The following is a 22814-nucleotide window of genomic DNA, read 5'->3' as shown; positions in this document are numbered from 1 at the left end:
CACGTGCATGGTATGTACCTATATGCAATATAATTACAGGAATTAGTACATATGTATGCAAGTATGTATTATTATATGTTGGTTCTTCGTACGTTGGCCAGGACTAATTAGCTGCATGCAATGAAATTCTACAGTGATATCGGATGATCACGAGGAATAAAGAAAGAACGTGCCGTTAAAAAACTCTTTGAATTTATTTCGAAACATTCCCGTTTAACGTTTGCTTTATTTTTCTACTTTGTTTTCTTTTTTTTGTTCCCCCGAAATGAAAAATGCAGAAATAATTGGTAAGACGTTTAAGAATAAAAAGAATAAGAAGAAGAAGAAAAGAAATAGAAAGAAGTAGCAATAGAAGAAGAAAAAAAAAAGAAAGAAAACAAAAAAGGGTGAACCATAAAATAAGTAAACGAACGAATGGGCTGTGATTTAAGTAAAGTACGAAAGATTAATCGAGATCAAAGATATCGTCAAGAAAGGACAGGAAAAAGACAGTTAAGGCGTTGTTCTTGGTCGTCGTCTGTTGTCTTTATCATGGAACCGTTGTTCTTTTCGCTGGTAGGTTGGTAGGTTGGTTGGTGGGTTGGTTGTGTTCAGTCTAGTCAAGGATCACGAGACGGTGTCGGTTCGTGAGATAGCTCGAGATAGAAAAGACAAACGACAACGGCCAGGACGACGACAAGGACGACATGAAAAAGGTGGAGAATGAGAAGGAGGAGGAGGAGGAGGAGGAGGAAAATGGTATAGTCTTTGTAATACTTTAGCGAGCCTAAGCTCGTATCCCCATTGTCCTCATTACCACTGGTGGTAGTCAGCTTATCAGAGTAACACGCGATATTTTCTACCGTGCTAAAAGAATTTAAATGGCTCTTAACTATTATTTGACTTAGACAATTTTATTCTTTGTAATATATATATATTTACGACAAATATTTAGGTTTCAAACATTTATTATTATGTATTTTGTATATTATACTAAAAAAAAGTTAATTTTCATTTATTTAGGTAATTCATATTATTTGTATTATATTCGAAATATTTTTATTTTATCTCAAATTTTTGCTCAAGGTAAATATGTTTTTATGTCAAATGTTTGCTTATAGATGGAATAATATATAGGTATTTTGCATAAATTATTTATTATCTAGAAGTATTTTTGTTCTTTTATCTATAGATCTTATGGTTTTTTTTTTCTTTCATATTCGTGTTTTTTATTATCTCGTATTTTCACCACCGAGAAAATTCCTACATCGAATTTCCAAGTTTTCTCACAAATATGTTTATTATCGTATTATAATCGAGTATAGATATCAAGAAAGTCTATTAGTAGTTTCATTTAGAACGAGACTGAAAGATTTAATGCATAGATAACGAGATATTTCAAACCTGTTTCCACGAATCTTGGAATTACTTTTTCTTTTCTCGATAATATACCTTACTTAATTATTTTTTAATTTCGATGTTTGATAAAAAAGAAATTAGTATTCTTTATTTTTACTATTTTAATCGTGAATTTTCATATTATTCATTCCATCGTGAATTTATATAATTCGAAGATGAGTTTCTGTGTATATTAATTAATGAACGTTATGCAGTATATTAACGATGAAATTATTGTAATATTCTTGTATTTCTACCACATGTAACGGTGTAGTTAATGCTATTATGGTCGATGGTTCCTTGGAATCAGGTTCTCGTTGTCCTTGTTATTATGTGGATCAGCTTATCTAAGAGACACGCGATGTTCCGGGAATAACCAATTCCTTGGCCTAGACCGCTTATGGTCAACGAAAAATATTCGAAATAAAAAACTCATTGTTCATCTCAATAATTATATTAATTACATATTTATTTTTTTATATAAAAAGTATTCATTATTAACATTAGATTCTTCTATTAACATTAGATATTTCTATATTATTTCCTGGAATACTTTTACATTATTATTATTATTATTATAACTGTACCATTTTTGTTTAAAAAGATTCGAAAAAGTGAGTCTAAGGGAGATGCTAATACTACTTTTACATTTAAAAACCTATTATTTTGTTATTACTTTTCAGATAGTACACATTAATATTTAATTTTATAATAATTAATATTAATATCAGTTTCATCTCTATTCCAAAACAAGAAAGTTATCAAATTGTATTCGTTATTGTAGTTATTTCTAAAAATTTTGGATTTCTTCGTAATACACAACGAACTATTCCAATAATAAATATTATTATTACTATTATTATTGTGACTATCTTTTTCATTTTGGTCGAACATCGCTAAAACGCGATCGTAACTGAGTTAATTGATAAATAACTTATTTCATAATAGTATTTACTGTACTAGGTGATAGACGGGGCAGGTAGTTTGAAGGGAAACGAACGAGACCGAACGACAGTCAAAACTTTAACGAAGCAATAAAGTCAAATGCAAATATAGGATAAGAGAGAGAGAGAGAGAGAGAGAGAATGAGAGTGAATGAGGTTTGGAAGGAAGGAAGGAAGGAAGGAAGGAAATGCGAACGATCATGGTGTAATTTTAATAATGTTAATTAAACTGGCCGATCATTTGCGACCCACACACCGTTAATTGCTTTCGTACATTAACGTAATGTGCTTTATTCGTTTGGAATTAATGAGCTCAATTCGAAGCACTCGATTGATACCTAAACGCATATATTGGCCTATTCGTAATGTTCGTTGTTATTTTAAAATGAACATTACACAAAACAATGTTTTGTTATAATATTTTCATATATATATATATATATGTAAGTGATCATATGACGATTATACCTGTAAAACTAAATCAAGAATATGAAATCAAATTTGTTTTTCTTTCAGAGAGAAAAATAAATTTAAATAACTGTAGAATACTCGTGTACTCGTTTTCAAGTTTGCAACTTTATAAATTAAAAAACACTTTGTTAATATACCTCATGGTATTGACATATCAAGAAACACAAAAGTACTTTTACATATTCGATTAAATTTATCATATTTTAAAGTTACTCCGAGTAACGTACCACCAATCAACCCTGCATATTTATTAATCGATATGAACCATTCCTAATAATCCAATAAATCCGAATATACATCCTTCACATAGTTAAAGTCAATTTGTTTGCTCGTTTCTTACTTTCATTTATAAGAATAGGTAAGGGAGAAGAGGGGGGAGGGGGTGGGACAATTATTATTGGAGAAAAAATTAAAGGGTGTTCCTCGAATTGCATGATCGAATAAAAGAAAGAATATAAAATGTAACTAACGTCTTAAATATTGTAATCGGTTGAAATAACCCTTTAGGGGTGGGGTGGGGGGGGGGGTTAGGTAGGTGGAATAAGGGTGGACGGTTGTTGTATATCGTTGGAACGTTGGCAGGGACGATCAGACAAAGCGTGCCCACGGTTATCGAAGATAACGACAAACGAGCTTTCACTGTAAGGTCGAGCACGCACGCGAGATCGTGATGATTTTGACGAGAGAAAACTGCTAAAGCAAACGGCAGGAGGTGGTGGTGGCCTAATGCGATCGATAAACGATAAAAGCGGTAAAATCGGGTTCTGCGCTTTTCTTGCGGCATGTACGATCCTCTTTTCTTGTTTTTTTTTTCAACCTTTTTCTTTTCTTCTTTTCTTTTTTTTCTTTTTTTTTTTTGCCTATAAAACTGCGTCGTAACATACGCGTCATCGATACGCGCACGCATATAAAAATCTACGTAAAAATCTACGATACCTGGAGTTTAGATTTAATTGGACGCGATCGTTAATCCGATCTTCTTTTTTTCTTTTTTTTTTGTTAAATCTTTTCCTCTCCTTTGATCAAAAGCAAAAAAAGAATTTACTCGAAGCTACGAAATATCGTTGTAGTCGTAATCGTAAATGAGAAAGCTATTAGAAACAAAAAAAAAAAAAATAAAGAAAAAGAGGAAAAAAGAACAGTAATATCATAGAAGTGAATTTCCAACTTTCTGAACCCTTAACCCAATAGTACCTTTTGCTTTTTTAAACCTGCGCAAAAATTCTTTTTAGCAGATTTCTCCTTAAGAGAACGTACGAAAGAGGAGATAGAAGAAAAAAGGGTAAGATGAAAAGAGGTTCGGGGGAGGGGCTTGTAGGGGGAAGTAGTAACGGTGCTGTGCTGTTTGGTGAGCCCCGGGAAAGGTAGAAAAAATTTCATCGACGTTCGACTACGATGAAATTTTAAAGGTAGAGAGAAGTTCTTAGGGTCCCCGTGGTTTGGAAAGGCAATCTTACTCGAAAACTTTGCTCCTTGTTTCTCTCTCTCTCTCTCTCTCTCTCTTTATCTCTTTCTCTATCTTTTTCTCTCTTTTTATCCTTACCAATTCTTTCTTCCTACCATTTCCTTTTCTATCTACCGAGGGTACGATTAAATTCTCAAGTGTCTGGCACTTTTGCTTCTTCCTACTACCGATTGGTTGAATCATGAAAAAGGGCTGCTGAACGACCATGAGCATCACCCTCTCTCGCGCAAACAAGTTTTTATTATTATATAAGTCGAAGTTGAGATCGGTTGGAGAGTATTTTACGTAAAAACAGGTTCTCTTTATTTTCTTGACATCTCCGAATGTTCCCTTATCATACGTGCGAACATTTAATTTTATTCTTACAAGTTAATTTTTATATTTATAATCGTAATAATTTGTTTTTTAACATCCTAAAATGTTCCTTCTCTCATAAGCGAACACTTTATTTTATTCTTACAGGTAAATCTTTTATAATTATAATCGTAATAATTTGTCGTGTAAATATTACTAATGTAAATTTAGATGAAATTTTTCGATCGTTTGCAATATTGTAAAAATGACATTGGTAATAATAATTGCAAATTGAAAAATGTCCTAATATGAAAAAGTAAGAGTAAAGTAAAATGCTTGGCAGCCATTGGCAATTTGTTATTTTATTGCGCGTAAGAATGCGAGAGCTCGCACGGATAGAAAAGAGAAACGGGGGTTTGAAGATGGGTGGTAGGGGGAGAAAGAGCATGTCATAAAGTTGCGCTTTATCGCGTTCCACGCCAATGCGGGCTCTCACGACTTGAAACGAGGGCTTACTTCGATCTGCCAATCATAGGAGTTCGACTCTCGGAAACGCAATGCTCTCTTATACCTTTTCGTGCTAGCATCGGCAACCTTCTTCTATTCCCCTTGGTGAAATGAAATCGACTAGAGGAACGAACGATCGAATCTATTCCATCAACCCCCCTCCCCCTCCTTTTAACTCCACCCCCCTCCTACCCAATTCACCTACGTTATTTCTTTATTTCAATTCGAATATTTTATGCGGTGGATGGTGGGAGGAGGGTAATCGAAAGCTCGTTTTCTAAATTGATCGGTTAAACAAGCAATCTTTTTATTGTTTCTGTCTTTTTACTTTTTTTTTTATTTTATCTTTTAATAATCAAACGTTCAATAAACTTAACGCGAACGAGATTATCGATTTTAAGGAATTTCATTGATATTTCTTTTTTCTTCTTATTTTTTCTTCTTATTTTTCTTCTTCTTCTTCTTCTTCTTCTTCTCGTTTGAAATCTTATTTTTATTGGATAGATCGATATAAACGGGCGAATGATAAAGTATCGTCGAACATCGTCCGACAAACTTAATCCTCCCCTCCTTACGATCGACCTTGATTACCAACAGGGTGAATTTAGCACGTAATAAAGATACTCGGTTGAGATAGGAAAAGAAAGAACCCTTTAAATCACTCTCTCTCTCTCTCTCCCTAGCCCTTCCTTTTTTAACTAACAACGCGTAACACCCATTACGATAATCTAGCGTCTTCATTTCTAATCTAATCTACTTCGTCAATTTTATTTATCATTAATTTCAACTAAATCCAATTAAACGTTCAACTTTTCATTCAACAAAATCATTATTATTATTTTTATAGCATCATTTTCCTATATTATTAATGATTATTATTCCTCGAAGAAAAAACATCAGAATAATAAAAAAAAAGATTTATTTATATAAATCGATCAACGTTTTCATGAATTTGCTTTTAAGTACACGTAATGGCCCTGTCCACAAGTTAGCCCAATCAAATCGGAGAAACGAACGATACTGATTTTACCTACCTCTCTCTCTCTCTCTCTCTCTTCATCTTTCACATACGTGCACGTTACATACGTTAATACTCAAATAGGGTAGCTTCTCTATCTATGTATGCATACATATATATATGTATATATATATTTATCGGTCAACGATCTCCCCTTTACACTTGAAACAAGGATAACATCCATGGATCGATCGCGTGGTACATTGATCAAGGAGCAGTGGTTCGTTCAACGTGCTTCAACGGGTTGCTACTTGCAACAGAAAGCTTTAGAGAGAGAGAGAGAGAGAGATTCCAATGATGAAGAGAAAGAGAGAAGGAGAAACGGGTGGGTAAAGATAGGGAAAGGGTGGGGGGTGGGTGTTTGAGGGAAGAGAATGGTTATTGGTAATTCACTTTCCAATAATTCTGTTACCAACGTAATCGTGCTGATTCTGCAACCCTTGGTATACGAGTTCGCACCTTGCACACGCACAAACGCATACACACACATATATACGTATGTGAACATATTAATAGGTGGATTTAAATACACTTTGCTTATATATCCCTCTGTGCAAGGATTAGAGTTTCGTGTACATAGTTGTACGTATATGTGTGTGTGTGCGAGTGTGTTTGCGTATGTATTTGTATTTCATGGGAAGGTAAAGTTTGAGATATCAGAGAGAAATGTTCAGAATACACGAACGAGCTACGAATTTTCGGATTATTTCAATTCTCAAAACTATCGTATCCGAAAGTTCATTCAGCTTTTGATCGTAAGAGGATTTTTTTGGTATTTTTTCCATGCGGATTGTATAATACAATTTTTAGAATTTCAATTGTATTTGTCTTTTTTTTTTTAAATATTTCATCGAATTTATGAGATTTTGTTTGTAGCTTGTAATTAAACGAAATAGTTAGTTAAAATTGAATCGTTATCACGTTCCTTATTTTGGTGTTCATCAGGGAGTTTAAAGACGACGCGTGTAAAGCGAAGCTTGGGCTCGTAAATAGGCTTTGTTTCGGGCTGGATGGATCGTGTTCCGGTATGTCCTTTGACGCGAAACGAGCCACTGAGTGAGCACCTAACGACGCTATCGCGCTTATGGCTTACACACTGTTTATGGATATCCATGTTGAAACTATGAGAGCTAGTAGGTATACTATCACGTTCGAATAATCAGAGACAGAGACTGGTGGTATCGATATATATCGTTATCGTTTCGGTTCGTTAATTCTCATCCCGCTTGGTCCATTTGTCCGGTTTTCAGGCGTAATTAGTCTTCAGTTTCGGAGTTTAATTAATTCGTGATACTTTTGACGAGAATACGTTCGTCATCGATTAAAAGGTTTATATTGGCATATATTTGTATTATACATATACGATTGTATACGTGTGTGTGTGTGTGTATCGTTGTCGATTATTTTATTTTCGATTACTCAGCGAAGAATTTTATTCTCTTTCTCTATTTCTCTCTCTCTCTCTCTCTCTCTCTCTCTCTTTCAAATGTGTTTAACGGAAGCTCGTTAACGGGTGGGACGATAATTAGGGGAAATAATATTTGCCATTTGTGAGCAATGTTTGTTTGCAATATCCGTTCATTCAGATAATCCTCATTTGCTTCTTCCAAGTACGCGTATGCAATTTCTGTTTTATACCCTTTTCGTATGTTTATTTGTATACTCGGTGGTATTACCGTTCTTCCTTTCGTTCAATCATGATTTTCATTAACATTTCACGCATGCACGGCTCGGTAAATTTACAACGAATTATTATATATATATATCGTATTTTACGTTTATCCTGCTCCTGTTTTTGTTTTCTTTTCCTTCCTTGGTCTTTTTTTCGTTTTTTAAAATCTCTTTCAATAATTTTTCTTTATTTTATTTGGACGACACCGTACGAACGAACGAACGAACTACTATTGGTATCGAAATGGAGGCCGACACGTCAATGTCGTGTCGCTATTTTTATTCTCCAACTGCAGCACGACGGTATTCGACGGAAAACTACTCAGGGACAAAGGTGCTTCGATTTTCTATCGAATCTATGCTCAATCCTTCTAGAATTTACACACAACCGAACGATTTAGTTTTCATAAATTATTTGCGATTAGATTATCAACAAATTTTTCTTTCGAACTTCTTCAATCGTATTTGTTGTCTTTTTTACTCAAAAAAATAACCAATAAAATAATTTCTCAATCGAGTGTTGTTAAGAAAATTCATCCCTCGTCGATATATTGAACAATAATTGTCTTTTAGTTGTGAATTACTAGTTTTTGTTCATTTCAACGCGTTGTATTCGTTGTTTTTAACGTCGCATTGTATTGTTACGTGTGATAAAGACAATAAAAGTTAGCGTTAACTTCGTAGAAATGATTTTTATGCTTCAAGTAATGTACAAGGTAGAAGACAAGAAGATAGAAGAGTATGCTGACGATAACGAGAACGTTTTGTCAGGGCTCGATAAAAGCGTAGGTATGCTAGTTAATTATATCAGTACCCTATTATCGTGCCAGTATACCCGCGTGATTGCAACAGCTTTTTATACACCTTCAAACTGAGGACATTTTTGCGTTAGTTTACAAAAACAAAGAGAGAGAGGGGGAGAGAGAGAGAAAAGTTAGCTAGACACGTTGATGACAAAATGGGAAAATAAATTAATCGCTATGATTTTTCATTTCAAATATTCTTCGGTCTAATTTTCTTTACAATCGTCCCTAACAGTTTAACAATTTTTACTTGTTACAAAAAAAAAAATTAATAGTCATGCATACACGCGTCCCGTTCTAATTCCAACTTATATTCCTTCCCCCCTTATATTTAATTAAACCAATCACAAAAGGGATCACGAATAAAATAGTTCAATGATTTTTTTTTTTTTTTTTTTTTTTTTCCATGCGCGTATAAATAATAAATATATCCAAATTGAGATGACACTATTTTTTTAAGTAATGACAGAAAAATAGAAAACTCTTGAAGAGAAGAGTGGTGGCGGTGGCGGGGGGTGGGTGTTCATCGATAAACGTGTTGACGACAAGTCGAGTTGTAAGTTAGTTAGTTACAATAAATTTCTTTTAAATAATTCGGTTTAAAACCAACCAACCACCACCACCACCACCACCATCACTACCACTACCAACACCGCGTTACTAACGCTTTACAAATTTGTCTCTTTTTTCTTTTATTTTTATTTTAATTTCTTTTTATTTTATTACGACTAGTTATGTGCATACATACATAAATACACACACACACACTGTAGGAAACGGTAAAAGCGAGCCTCGTTTGTAGTAGAAACAACGAAAAGGGAAGGATAGAAATCGTCGAGCAGCCGACACCGTTACTAGCTTGCTGAGGACTAAGCGAGATCTGCGTAAATACGGGCGAGTAATTACGTTGCTGGAAGGGAAATTACCAGTTACCGGCTCGCCGTTGAGTTTTATCCAATTAGGGGATTGCTTTGGCCACCCTGCAGAATGTTAACTCTCTCCCTCTACCTAACCTCCTACCCTTTCTTCCCTCTTCTCCCCCCTCAACGTCCCCCTCAACCCCCCACACAATTTTTTTTCATTCTCTTTCGTTCGCTACCCTACTACCATCGACCATGTCAGTCGAAGCGAAAAAACTACCCTCGAAAAAAAGGGCCGTTTCTACTACTACCAGCCCCGGCATCTTTCTCATTCCCCTTTCCTTTCCTTTCCTTTCCTTTCTCTCCCCTTTTTTACTCCCTTGTTTATTTCTACTTTACTTTTTCCTTGCAACCTTATTTCTTGTCTTGTTATTTTTTTTTCCGTTTGTTTTTGTTTGTTTGTTTGTTTGTTCGTTCGTTCGTTTCTTTTTCTTGGCGTACTCGACTTTTTCTTTCTCGTTTTATTTATTCCCATCATAATTTTTCTACTAGCTAAGTAATAATAATAATAATAATAATTGTAGTAGAGTAGTAGTAATAGTAGTATTTTACTTATTCGCGTAAGTTACTACTCGGTCAACGATGGTAGTAGTAATAGTAGTAGTAGTAGAAGTAGTAGTAGTCAAGCTAAGCCAAGCCGAACCGAGACCGGAGACCGGTATTTTAGAAAAACGTAGCTTTTCTCGTCGTCTATAAATAAAATGGCTTTTCGCGTTCGCATCGTTCGTCACATCGATCGAACTAACTACGAGAAGAGATTCTACGATGGAAGGAATCAAAGTGCTTTGTGTGTGCCCTCTCAGTCTTGGGAGAGTGTTAAATATAGAAAAAAATATGAGGCAAAAAATAAAATATAAAATATATATATGTATTATCTGTTCGAACGCACAACGAAACTACGAGAGAAACGAATACTCGAGGGAGAAAAGTACGATTTTTACGCGCGTCATTTTTGTGTTTTTTATTCGCGTATATTATTACATATTTTCAAATGTTTCACATTAAAAATCCATTTCAATACAAAATTACGACGAATTTTGAAGAAATATTTTTATTAGACTTTGTCAAACGAGTAACACATTTCTACGAGACAAGTATACGATATTTTATATCATTTTTTACACATTTTAAAACAAAAAAAAATGTTTTTACATTAAAAATTCAATTTTATATGAAATATTTTCGTTATACTTTGTCGAATGATTCAATTCGTTTTAGAAAATTATCGAACAATTTGAAACGCGTAAACGAATCCATAGATTCCAATTACAAGATTTTGATATAATGTTGAAACTGTTTAGGTATTAATCGCGATACCTTGGACAAAATTCCGACACGTTGAAAACATTAAACCCCAGTCACCGCAACCAACGTACGTCTACGATATTTGTTCGAAACTCTGAGGGTAACCTCGAGACGTAGTCGCGACTAACACGGACGACGCATCACCTTAATGCAACCCAAAAAGCTTCTTTTATTATGGCTGCACTTTAATACACATTACACCGTGCTCATCCAACTATGTTTCTTCTTCTTCTTATTCATCTTCTTTTTTTCCTTCTGCATATTTTTCTCTTCTATTTATTTTTGTTCTTTCCATTCGTTAATCCGCACGTTCGATTGCAAAGTTCGTTCACACGTTGATCATGCGAATTTACGAACGAAATATTATAAAAAATATATTATTAATAGCAAATGTTACTATTTGATACTGATGATACTGTATCTTCTCATTGATTAAAAATATATAACAAAGTTTTTTGAGAATAAATCTGTGTATGTGTGTGTGTGTGTGTAAAAGAAAAAGAAATATAATGATAATAAAAAGATATTTAAAAGTTGTGTGTTAGAATGTTTGCAGTATATAACTATCAGACTGTAGGAGAAACGGAGGCGGCGAACGGACAATCAAGGACGCGAACGTTGGTTAGCCGAGGGTGATGTCCTCGCCATTGATTGGCAGCCCTGACCGCGTCTATGCTTGCCAAGGTTCCGGTATGCAGACCTGCAGCTTTGATTGCGGCTTAAGCGAGAGTACCTAGACCTGAAACTTTTCTATTTTCTTCCGTAATTCGTTAAAACATGCTTGCTTATAAACGTATTCGTAAGAAAATCCTACAATTCTTAAATGTCTGAAGTAAAAATCAAAAGAACATTTTTCCAAATGGGAATAAGGTATTATATATTATTAGAAATACCATGAATCATTCGTTTATTTATAGATCGATGAAAAAGAGAAGAGAAAAATTGGGTCAATCTTTTATTGGGACAACTGTGTGTGTGTGTGTGTGTTTGGAACATTCGTCTGAAATAGAGTCGGTTGAAAGGAATGTTCTGGATGCTTTAATCTACCGATCTATTTACAGGTCGCGACTATAGTGATAAAGATTGGTAAAGGTAGTGTCGGAGTTCTTCTTCTCGGTTAGATCGGGACGAGTAGATAGGACGGTAGGATACCTACTCGCACAACGATTTTCCCCTGAAAACGTATTTCAAGGCGATTATTCCCAAAGTAGAAAAAGATCGATTTCTAGCATCGATCTTTACGTTGTATAATAGTTTAGTCGAGGACTTAGGTATCCGACTTAACGAATCCGATCGTCCGTCCGTCCCACCCCCTTCCCCTTCCCCTTCCTTCCTCACCCCAGACTTTTTTTTCTTCCGCCGTTTATAGTCCTAGTACGTAGAAAATATAGTAAGTACGAAGCCTAGAAGCTTGCTAGAAAGTTATGGACGTCGTACTTTGGGTCTCGCGTAAGCGACTACGCCGACCGAGTTTGCGTCGTCTACGTGTAAATGTCTATGTATCTAGCTTTACGTATGTGTGTGTATATGTGTCGGAGGTCCCATTGATTTCTTGGCCCATGTCAAGGCTGCACGCGAGAAAGCCCCTTTTTGCCTCCGGCCACCCACGCGAGCTTGCCGTCAACCGCCTTCGACCTCCCACGACCCCTTCCCCACCCCACCCCCCTCCGCGAACCACCGGCCTACCTATCTTTCTATCTCTAACTCTATCTATTCGACTACTTCTTCTTCTTCTTCTTCTTCCTCTTCTTCTTCCTCTTCTTCTATCATCATCAATTTCAAGTCCAACCAATCCACGAATCTCAACAACGCATTTCCATCCACCTGTCACTCCGTCTCAACGAATCTATCCCCCGTTTCGATTCCTCCCATTCGTCTATCCTTTATTTTCTTTTTTTTCCTTTCCTTCTTTCTTTCTTTTTTCCTCTCCTCTCGTTTCAAACCAAACTCCAATCGTTCCCTTATTCTTCTATCGTTTTCGCCAAAAGAAACGTCGACCGACTTGGCCACATTCCGATCGCATTCTTTCCCTTTTTTTTTTCTTCCTTTTTTCTTTCTTCTTCTTCTTCTTCTTTGAACAAAGCTCACGAACGAACGAACGTAATTCTCCCTTAAGCATCGTCCCTAGGCCAACGTGGTGGTAAGCATCTCAGGGCATGCGATGATCTATTTTATTTCTAATCTTTATCGCTTTGCATTACTAGTTTATTTTCCTGTAATTGACACCTGGGGTATCATCGTACAAAAACAAAAAAAAAAGGGGTAAAAATAACTTAATCAATGCTGTCCAACTAATTCCAACGAATAAATCCGATGCGTTTCCATCCTTATTCTTTTGTTTAAACTAGTCCAAGTTACGACCTGTACTTTGCATTCATATTTAATTTCTATTTTAATGGGATTCATGGTATTAGGTTAGTCAATAAAATCCATTCGTTTGCTAAGAAAATAACCCGGTCAAATGTCGGTTTCTTTTTTAATTAAATTCTAATCAAGATTCGTCAACGTCATAGAAAAAAAAAAAGAAAAAAAAGAAGAAGAAGAAAAAGAAAAATGTTTGAGGATATTAGATGTGTTAGAGAGAAAGGAAATGAAAATCGTTTTTCCCGTGAACTGACGTCAGCGGATTAGTCGAGTCTTTACTTTCCCACGAAATCCAAAGGTACATATTGGCTTGGTTTTAAAGCAGCAACGTTGAAAATAATCTAAATTATCGTTACATCGAAATATCGCCTTTTCTTCTTTTTTTTCTTTTTTTCTTTCTTTCTTTCTTTTCCTTAGAAACTAAGGTAATTCCTTTAGATTGAACGTATAATTCGTTGAATGTTTCCTTTTTCTAAGTTAATTCCTTTCGTGTTCGCGGTCGAATAGTAATTTGAAAGTCATTTTGAATGGGTAGGAACGACAAAAGAAGTTAATCGGTTGTGATTTAGCAGTAAGGGTGGTTGGCAACCTCGACCGCATATTAATCGCCTAAGCTCGTGCAGTATGCGACACCACGGCCAATTTGGGAGCTTAAAAAGTACTCTCTCTCTCTCTCTGACTAGAATTTCGTGGCCAACGAAAAAAGACTAAATTTATATGGTTAACGTTTTACAAATATCGTTTAGTTCGAATGATAAAAGTGACGACGAGTAATAATGGGTAATGGAAAACATTGAGAGATTTGAACAATCGTCAAACGTAACGTGTAATTAGGGGGATGGGGGGTGTGGGGCGGAGTTTGGTTGGGAAATGTTGATGGAAAAAAAATCGATAACCGATTGGTAAATCGATGAAATCATTCCATTTTGGGGATCTCGATTAGGAACGATACGAAACGATAAGAAATGTTTAAACGTGCTGTATCGTTCAATGTAGAACACATATATGTACTCGTGTATACACGTATGTGTATGTATATATAGGGATGTGTGTATATGTATAGAGAAAGGTGGCAGTAGTGAAGCTCGGTGAATGACCAGACAGCTGAAGGCTCGATCAACCGCGTTCCCGGATATTACTGATACCGAAGAGTATTCGATTTGAACGTAACTGGGAAGTTTCATCCGATTAAATGGCACGCAACAACTTGATGAATCTTCTCTGGATTGGTAATAGGTACTTTCACGAGTCAATCAAAGATCGTTTCATAGGAATCACAAAATCTTTACCGATTCCTTTTGATACCCGATATGAAAGGAACGTCCCATCATTTCGATCACATTTCAAATCGGCATCGGATTAATGAACATTTATTAGTTAGTATTCTAAGAATAAATCTTTTTTCATTGCTATCTAAAAAATCATTATTCAACATTATTATCCTTTTTCAATATTATTTTTCTAACGAACAATCAACACCAATTCATTCCATTGTCTTTAGCTTTTCGAACAAACAATCTTATAAATTTGTATTTTATTTCCTCCACAAGAACCCCATCATGGTATTATAGAAAAATTCGAATTCACGTTTAGTATCTCGCGTACGTATTCGTTTAATTCATTACATAATACGATCATGCATTAACAAATATAAAAATCGACGTCGATGTTGAAAGAATTTTCATTTCGTTAGATATCAAACGAATAAAAATATATTTGTGTAAATGTTAGTTAGACTATTCGAAGGATTATTACTTTCGACACGAATTCAGGTTTCAACAATAATGGAAGATTTTTATCGCTGTCATTAGAAGGTAACACTGCGCGCTGTGGCAGATGAATCGAAATAGAATTGCAGGTGGTAACCTCGCGCGCGGAATTGTTGCAGTTTCATCAATCACCTCAATAAGCGCGCGCATTAATAATCGACCGCTATTAAATATGCATCGGTTGTTTGCCGTGTGGATTGCCTATCGTCGTTGTCCTCCTCCCTCTTCCCTCCTCCTCGTCCCTCCTCCTACCCCTCCTCATCCTTTCTACTTTTCCTCCTCTTCCCCGAACATCGTTATTGCCTACTTCTCCACTCGAGATGTCAGTTACTAATTGTCTTTCTCGAGAGGCCCCGCGTATTTTCGAACGAGGACGTGAAAATCGTTGATCCATGATGGTATGCCGCCTGTCTGTCTGTCTGTTTGTCTGTCTGTCTCCCTCCCTCCGTGTCGAGTCAACACAACGATCGATCGAATCTTTTTTATTTTCCCTATCATTTATAAATAAAATACAAGTATATATTTTTCATCCCTCTCTATCTTTCTCTCTCGTATTTAATCAATCTCAACGACGATTACCGCGACACGTAAATCGTTCAAACTCGAACGTTGATCGTAATATTTTTCGATCAAGGAAAAAAGAAAAAAACAAACGAACAAACGGTAACGACGATAACGACAAAAGAAGCATTCCACCCTAACGAAGCGTATCTCGATGTTCACCCTTTCTAGAAAAAAAAAAGTATGAAAAAAAAGAGGAAAAAAAAATCAATCCTCGCATCGGCGAATGATTTTCAGCTCTTAAAACTATTACGGTTCGTTGATTTATCATCGGTATTACCTGTTTTTTTCTTTTTTTTTCCTTTTTAACGTAGATTAATATTTTCTCATTTTAATCAATTTATTATTACCTATCGCGTGTATGTTTCGACGTGTGTTGTGTAAGTCAACGTTGCCACCCTTCTTCCTCGTCGTAAATTCTACGAAATAAGTTGTCGTTGCGAACTTTAAAATCCACGTCGACACGTGGGGAAGTAACACGAGGAGGTGGGGCTGAGGAGGTGGGCAAATTTGGTTTCACCCGTAGTTTCTTGTAAAGCGCGCGCGCGTGTGTGTGTGTGTATGTGTGTGTGCGCGCGCGCGCACCCATTCCCTTCCGGGTAAGTGGGTCAGAAGACCGCGGAGAGTCGAATGACTTGGCACGATTTTTCTCGTTTCCGAGTCAGACTATCCGATGCTTTTTCACGAAGAAAACACGACGATTCGCGACCGGATGACACATACCACTGACGTTTTCAACTCCTCCCCCTCCCCCTCCTCCTCCTTTCTCTCCCTCCCGTTTTCTCCTCGAATCACCGATCACTTCACCCGACCACCCGAACATTCGTCGAACTTAGAACTCCGAAGAAAGATAACAAACAGGAACGTTGATGCTTTTTCTACCCTCCAACTTCTCACCCACCCCCACCCCCACCCCTCCGCCTTCCTTTATTCGTTCTTCTTAAAAACGATTGATATTTTCCACATGTTTCCGAGATAAGAGAATGAACGTTATTCCGTTCGTCTATTTTCAATAGATAAAATTGCGAAACGATCTTCGGTTAAGATAAATCTTACAACTACGTAGATATATATATATATATCTAAATTCGATCGATCGGTACGATATTTATTTGTAAACGTTCGATTTTGTTTTATTTTTGTCTCCCCTTTAAGTCGGTAAATTTAACGAGAAGAAATTTGGAACAATGAAAAGTGGAAGATCGTTCCTATCTCTCTCTCTCTCTCTCTCTCTCTCTCTTTCTTTTTCTCTTTAAAACAGAATCAAAAGATGTTGGTAAATCCGAGAGGGATGCCTTTCGTGATAAGAAAGAGGACGATTTGCCGGTGGTCCAGAAAATGGGAAGGGATCTACTAGCCGGAAGATAGATAGATAGATGAACAGAGAAAGAGAGAGAGAGAGAGAGAGAGGGGTGGGATAAAGAGGGGAAGATTTGGAGTTCTGCCACATCGGGAGCACCCTCCTGCCTCGAGAGCTCTACTGTGATCACCGATACCACACTACAGAACCTTCGCGGTTGGTACTCGTAGGGTTTGGAGGAGCCCGAAGAGAGGCACGACCCTCGAGAAGGAAACAGGTGGAACGAGACGAGACTCTGTGCTTCGAAGAAAAGCGTAAATATTGATAATTTCAGCTAACTATACATATTACCTATCTGTCTATACGAAACTAGTTTATTATCATATCGATCGTATACCTATTCGAACAATTATGAAATTCGATAGGATTTATAGAAAAGTTTCCAAGTATCATCTTACATTCTTAGTTACTTTATTCTTAAAAACTCGTGATTAAATTTTTGAAGGGAGAAGTATATAGATGATATTTCTTTGAAATTTTTACTTCATTTTCAAAATTTGCAACGTTATCTAGTTTGTATTATATAATTATACGTTTATTTGATATTAAAAGTTAAAAGAAAAAAACAAAATAGATTTCTTTACTTTTTCAGTCGTACGAATAGAAATAGGTTTGAGACCAAAAAAGAATAATAAATAAAGACAATGTTTGTTTTTATTTAGATCGATTAATGATAGAACTGTTTAGTTTTAACGAAACATTTGGATAGTTATCTGTGAAATATCTTTAGTTAAGGAATACTAATCTGGAATAGTTTGAGTTCCTCTCGTAGAGTAGGATGTTCGTTGACATAAGCGAGGTGATACGAGTCAGGGAGGTTGTAATACGCGTCCGAGGAGCTTTACATTTCCGTACATTTACATACACAACCACGAGGGTGTTTCAAGCCCTCGGCGTCGTGTTTCGTTGCCGTCGGTCGTACCTAACATAAGCGTAATGACACTTCGTACGAATCGTCTCAGACTGTTTCTGAACACCGGTCTAACATTTTACTTCTCTTCCTCTTCCTCTCTCTCTCTTTCTCTCTTTCTTTTTATTCAGAAGGTATTCTTGTTCCGTGATAACGATCGAGCCACATTTTTCCAACACAAAAACGTCGAAGTTATCTCACCGAGGAAAAACACGGAAAAACCGAGAGAATCGACGAAAGAGACGAAAGAGAGCGAGGAGAGAGAGAGAGAGAGAGCGAATAGGATACAAAGCGCGTGGTCGAGCGTAGATAAAGCGAAATGAGGGCAACGTTGCGAATCCGCCAACGACATATCTCACGCGTACAAAGAGAGAGAAAGAGAAAAAGAGAAACACACACACACACAAATGCAGAGAAAGAAATATCATGACTTTTGGACAATTTCTAAAGAAATTATTTCACGAACTTGTAAAGGATCGGATCCACGAAACTCTTCAATAATAATTTATCACCGATGAATGAGAAATGAGAATGATAGATAAACGCAAATGTTTCTAAACACATGTATCGAAAAATTTCAAACTATCGTGCGACGTGCGCACAATTCTTGTTTTTCCCTTTTTTCTCAATCGCGAATCATTCAATGTAATTTATAATATATAATCTATAGAAAGAAGACTTAAGATTAAGATAAACAAAAATGAAAGTAGTTACTTACGCAGCGTGGGCGAAGGGTGCCCAATGCGTGGCAGGCAGCAGTGCCACCGTGGCCGCGAGAAGGGCGAAGCTCCAGGAGGCTGCGTGCAAGGACCTCATGTTCGCCGTCGATTCCCTACGTTAACGCGTGCGAGGCTTTTTCTTTTGTATGTTGCGCGCGAGTGTGATGTTAGTATGTATAAGTGTTTTAAGTTAAATAATTTTTGCCGATTGTCGCGTACGTGTTGTGTAAGTTTCTACTAAGTACGATGTATCACGCGCGTGTACATGTATATGTATATGTATATGTATGTAAGCGTGTGCGTGTATGTATATGTATGTATGTATGTATATTAGTGTAACGCGTGTTGTATGTTTTTTTTGTCAGCGTATATAAGTGTAAATGTGAGTATGAGTGAGTGAGTGAGTGAGTGAGCGAGCGAACGTGTGTATGCGTGTTTGTGTGAAATCGTACGCGTCCTGGCCGCGAACGATGACGACGGCCAAGTCGGCCTCGAAGGCTGCGACAAGGACAACGGCAGGGACGACGGCAAGGACGACGGCAAGGACGACGTCGACGGGTGTCCTGAGGCGTTGCTACCTGGCGCGTTGACCCGGCGCCTCTCTGCGTCCTGTCCGCGACTCACCCTCCCTCCCTCCCGCCCGCCCGCCCCGCCTTCCAACCTCCGTCTTGCTCCCTCTCGAAGCCTCTCCTCTTCTATCTATCTCTCTCTCTCTCTCTCTCTCTCTCTCTCTCTCGCCAACTCTCTTTATGTCTCTTTATTCTTCCTTTTTCTTTCTTTCTATCTTTCTTTAAAGACTTCTTCTTCTTCTTCTTCTTTTTCTTTTTCTTTTTTTCTTTTTTTCTTTAGTCCTTTCCGACGATTTGAAAAAAAAATCTACGTTTATAGGGAATAACCCTTGTTCTTTTTCTATTCGAATTTTTTCTTGTTGTCCTATCTCTCGTTTATCTCGTATTATTATTATTATTATTATTATTATTATTATTATTATTGGAACACTGTGTCACTTTCACAAAATGAATTATTCGCAGCACTTATTGAGGACCATCTTATTAATAATATTCTTTCGAATATTACGTAAAAATATTATAGAATAAATTTAGTTAACACAATATCACACGATGAAATAAATAGGTGAAAGGTTTTTCGATAATAACGAGGATAAAGCAGCAACAACAGTAGCAGCAGTAGCAGCAGCAGCAGCAGCATCAGCAGCAGCAGCAGCAGCAGCATCGAACGCGTGAAAACACTCCATAAACGCGAGATTGGTAGAGGGGTAGTAGTATTCTCGATTAAGTCGTAGTTCGTTTAATGACCGATGATAACGCGTCGCGAATCATAAACGGTTCAATTCGTTCACTGTTATAAGACACCAGTTTCTATTATTCTTTTTTTTTCCTTTCATAGAGTTGTTTTTCCCCCACACTGATCTGTTGCGATTAGTTTTTCAAATTTCGTTCCTCCTATTTAATAATTCTTCACACGAAAGAGAAAACGAGGGTTATAAGAAGAATAGTTCTCTCGCACTTTCTCTCCCTCTCCCTTTCTCTCCCTTTCTCTCTCTCTCTCTCTCTCTGTTTTTGTAGTTTTAACATAGGCAAGGGTAATACAAAGAAGATAGGATTAGTTAGTAGTCGTTTTTGACAGGGTTTCGTAGTAGTAACACCTCGAACAGATATCTCGTCCCTTTTCGTTTCTCCGACAACTCCAAAAAGGGTTTCACTAAGAGAATCGGGAAAATGACGCGCGGAGAGAGAGAGAGAGATAACGGGGGACGACACAGTGATACATATATAATATACTTATATATATATATATATATATATATATATATATGTATATATATGTATATATATATATATATATATAAGTATATAAGAGGGACGTAGAGATAATAAGTATTATTATTTGTTGGATGTATTATTATAAGAGAGAATTTACGGAGAGAGTACGATACTTTCCTCCCCCAAACGGAAAAAAATTCTTCTTATTTTCCTTCACCTTTATTTTTTCACCTTTCTTCTCCCACCTCGCGAGATTATTTTCTTCGATAACAACAATAATAATATATAACTCTTCAAAATCTCGTTCTTATTCGACGACGAATTCCCAATTCGATCGCCGGCTGATTTGCTTGGCCGGCATCGGTAGGATTATCATTACCACGACGACACTGGACATTTTTCAGGATAACCGAGCCTTCCTCCTCCTCCTCCTCCTCCTCCTCCTCTTTTCCTCGATTTCTTCCTCGTACTTTCTCGCTTCGGATACGTGGTCCTGGTGTTTCTCGTCGACGTCCACGTCGACGTGTCGTCCTGTTGTTCGTCTTTGTCTTTGTCTCCGTCCTCGTTGTCCTCGTCCTCGTCCTCGTCGTCGTCGTCTTTGTCGTCGTCTTTGTCGTCCTCGTCGTTTTCGTCGTCGTTTTCGTTGTCGTCTTCCTCGACAACGAGCTTATTTCTCTTTCTCTTTCGTTACCTTCCTTTCTCGTGCTTTTTCTCTTTCTCTTTCTTTCTCTTTCTTTCTCTCTCTCCCTCACCCTCTCTCTCTCTCTCTCTCTCTCGCACACTCTCTCTCTCTCTCTCTCTCTTCTCTCACGGGACACTCGGTCAGCACCCGCGCTACGCCGCTACGCGCTCGGGAGTGGCGGCTCTCGCGTCTAGCCCGGCCGTATCATCGCGCAAGCGCCCTTAGTACTTTCCTTCCTGCCTACCTTCTTCCCTTCCCCTTCTTGCTTGCCTCCCTACCTGGCTGCCTGCCTGCCTGCCTGCCTGCCTGCCTCCCTGACTGCCTGCCTGCTTGCCACCCACCTGTCTCCCACCTGCTTGCCTCCCTGCTTGCTTGCTTGCTTGTTTGCTTGCTTGCTTTCCTGTCACCCTGCAACCCTGATGTTGATACTACTGCTGCTACTGCTGCTGCTACTGCTGCTGCTGCTGCTGCTGCTGCTGCTGCTGCTGCTTTTTCTTCTCTCTCTCTCTTTATTAGTCGAAACCTATCCCGAGTCCTGCTTTCTACTACCAGCATTCTCCTTTCTCTCTCTTTCCACCCGCATAAACTACACCTTCAAAACCGCAAGCTCCAACTATATAGGATGATTGTGTCTATTCTTCCTTAGTTTCTTCCATATTTTCCTTCTTATACACTCTTATCTTAATACTTTACTTATTTATATCATAAATAATATTCGATGTTTATTTTATAATCCTAAATAGTAATATGATTCTATTAATTTTTAGAAAGAAGAAGAAGAAGTTTGTCTGACTTACTACGTCTGACCGATCGTCGATATTACTACTTAAGTAGAGATATATATATATTAATCCGTTTCAATTTGAGAGGGTGGTAAGAAAATAAAAGAAATTTTTGATCGACGTCTTTTCTATTTGTTAACTCGTAAAGATGTGATGGAATTGTTTACTGACGTTGGTTAGAATTTACTTTGAAATTGCATATAATAATGCGGATAGGCCTCGTAAGAGGACAGAGTGTATGAGCTTTCCAGTCGTGCGACTTTGAATCGAAGCTCGGGGTAAGAGGAGAGAGAGAGAGAGAGAAGGACAGACAAACGGAAAGAGGGATGAGAGAGAGAGGGAGAGCGAATAACGGGGTAAACTTTGAATATGCTGTATGAATAAAGCGCATGCGTTCTCGACCTCGTGCTGAGAGAAACCAAAAGGGGAAGCGGACAATACGCGTACTTACGTAGATAGCTCGACGTGCGTGAAGAACCAGCGCGTACGAACGAACGAACGAACGAACGAACGAATGAACAAACGAACGTACTATACCAACGCGAAAATGGAAATGCGAATGTTTCCCCTAAAAAGGTCCTTACCGACAATATCGATAAAATGGGCTTATGTCAGGCATTTCACATTTCAATATCAATTTAATTACGTTCTCTCTTTATAAATTATTTATTCCAATCGATTCTATCGAGTATAGATATTTTTTTCCCCCTCATTCGAATCGATATTTAATATATTATCGGGGGATATTAATTTCTCTTTAATTAATATTATACGAATCGAATATTATTATATACTATTAACATTTATTTTCATTGGCAAACGTATTTTTCGTATAAATGGTGATTTTATTTTTAGGATGTTGTCAAAGTTACGGAACAAAATAAAATTGATCGAATCGATTGGAATCGTTGTTAATAGCATTCTCGTTTAATAAAGACTCTTCGAAAGCTTAGTGTGAACTTAAACTGATAGTACACTTCACGACTATCATCATCGTGTCGAATGGATTGTCTTTCTTATTCGAGTGTATTCGGGATAGTATTATTATCGAGTTAATCGAGCGAAATGTTTCGTTAATATGTGCATCGGTATGGTTGAATTACATGAA

The 22814-nt window shown here is 37.1% G+C and overlaps 2 long non-coding RNA genes across 2 annotated transcripts in view; both read right to left on the bottom strand.

Annotated features, from left to right (window-relative positions):
• Positions 1-19088, bottom strand: part of LOC122514327 — a 31975-nt gene extending 12887 nt beyond the window's left edge. The window contains exon 1 of the long non-coding RNA XR_006303023.1: positions 18458-19088. This is a non-coding gene — a long non-coding RNA (uncharacterized LOC122514327). The remainder of the gene's footprint in view (positions 1-18457) is intronic.
• Positions 19089-19433: 345 nt separating this feature from the next.
• LOC122514169 lies at positions 19434-21215 on the bottom strand. Its single transcript, XR_006302973.1, has 2 exons — positions 20460-21215; positions 19434-19934 (listed from the first exon to the last, which is right to left on the bottom strand). It is a non-coding gene; the product is annotated as an uncharacterized LOC122514169 (long non-coding RNA).
• Positions 21216-22814: the final 1599 nt, after the last annotated feature.

This window comes from Polistes fuscatus, unplaced genomic scaffold, assembly GCF_010416935.1.
Source record: "Polistes fuscatus isolate 324 unplaced genomic scaffold, CU_Pfus_HIC Scaffold14, whole genome shotgun sequence".
Taxonomy (NCBI): domain Eukaryota; kingdom Metazoa; phylum Arthropoda; class Insecta; order Hymenoptera; family Vespidae; genus Polistes; species Polistes fuscatus.
The sequence above is the reverse complement of the archived record's forward strand: the minus strand, read 5'-3'. Positions and strand labels throughout refer to the sequence as shown.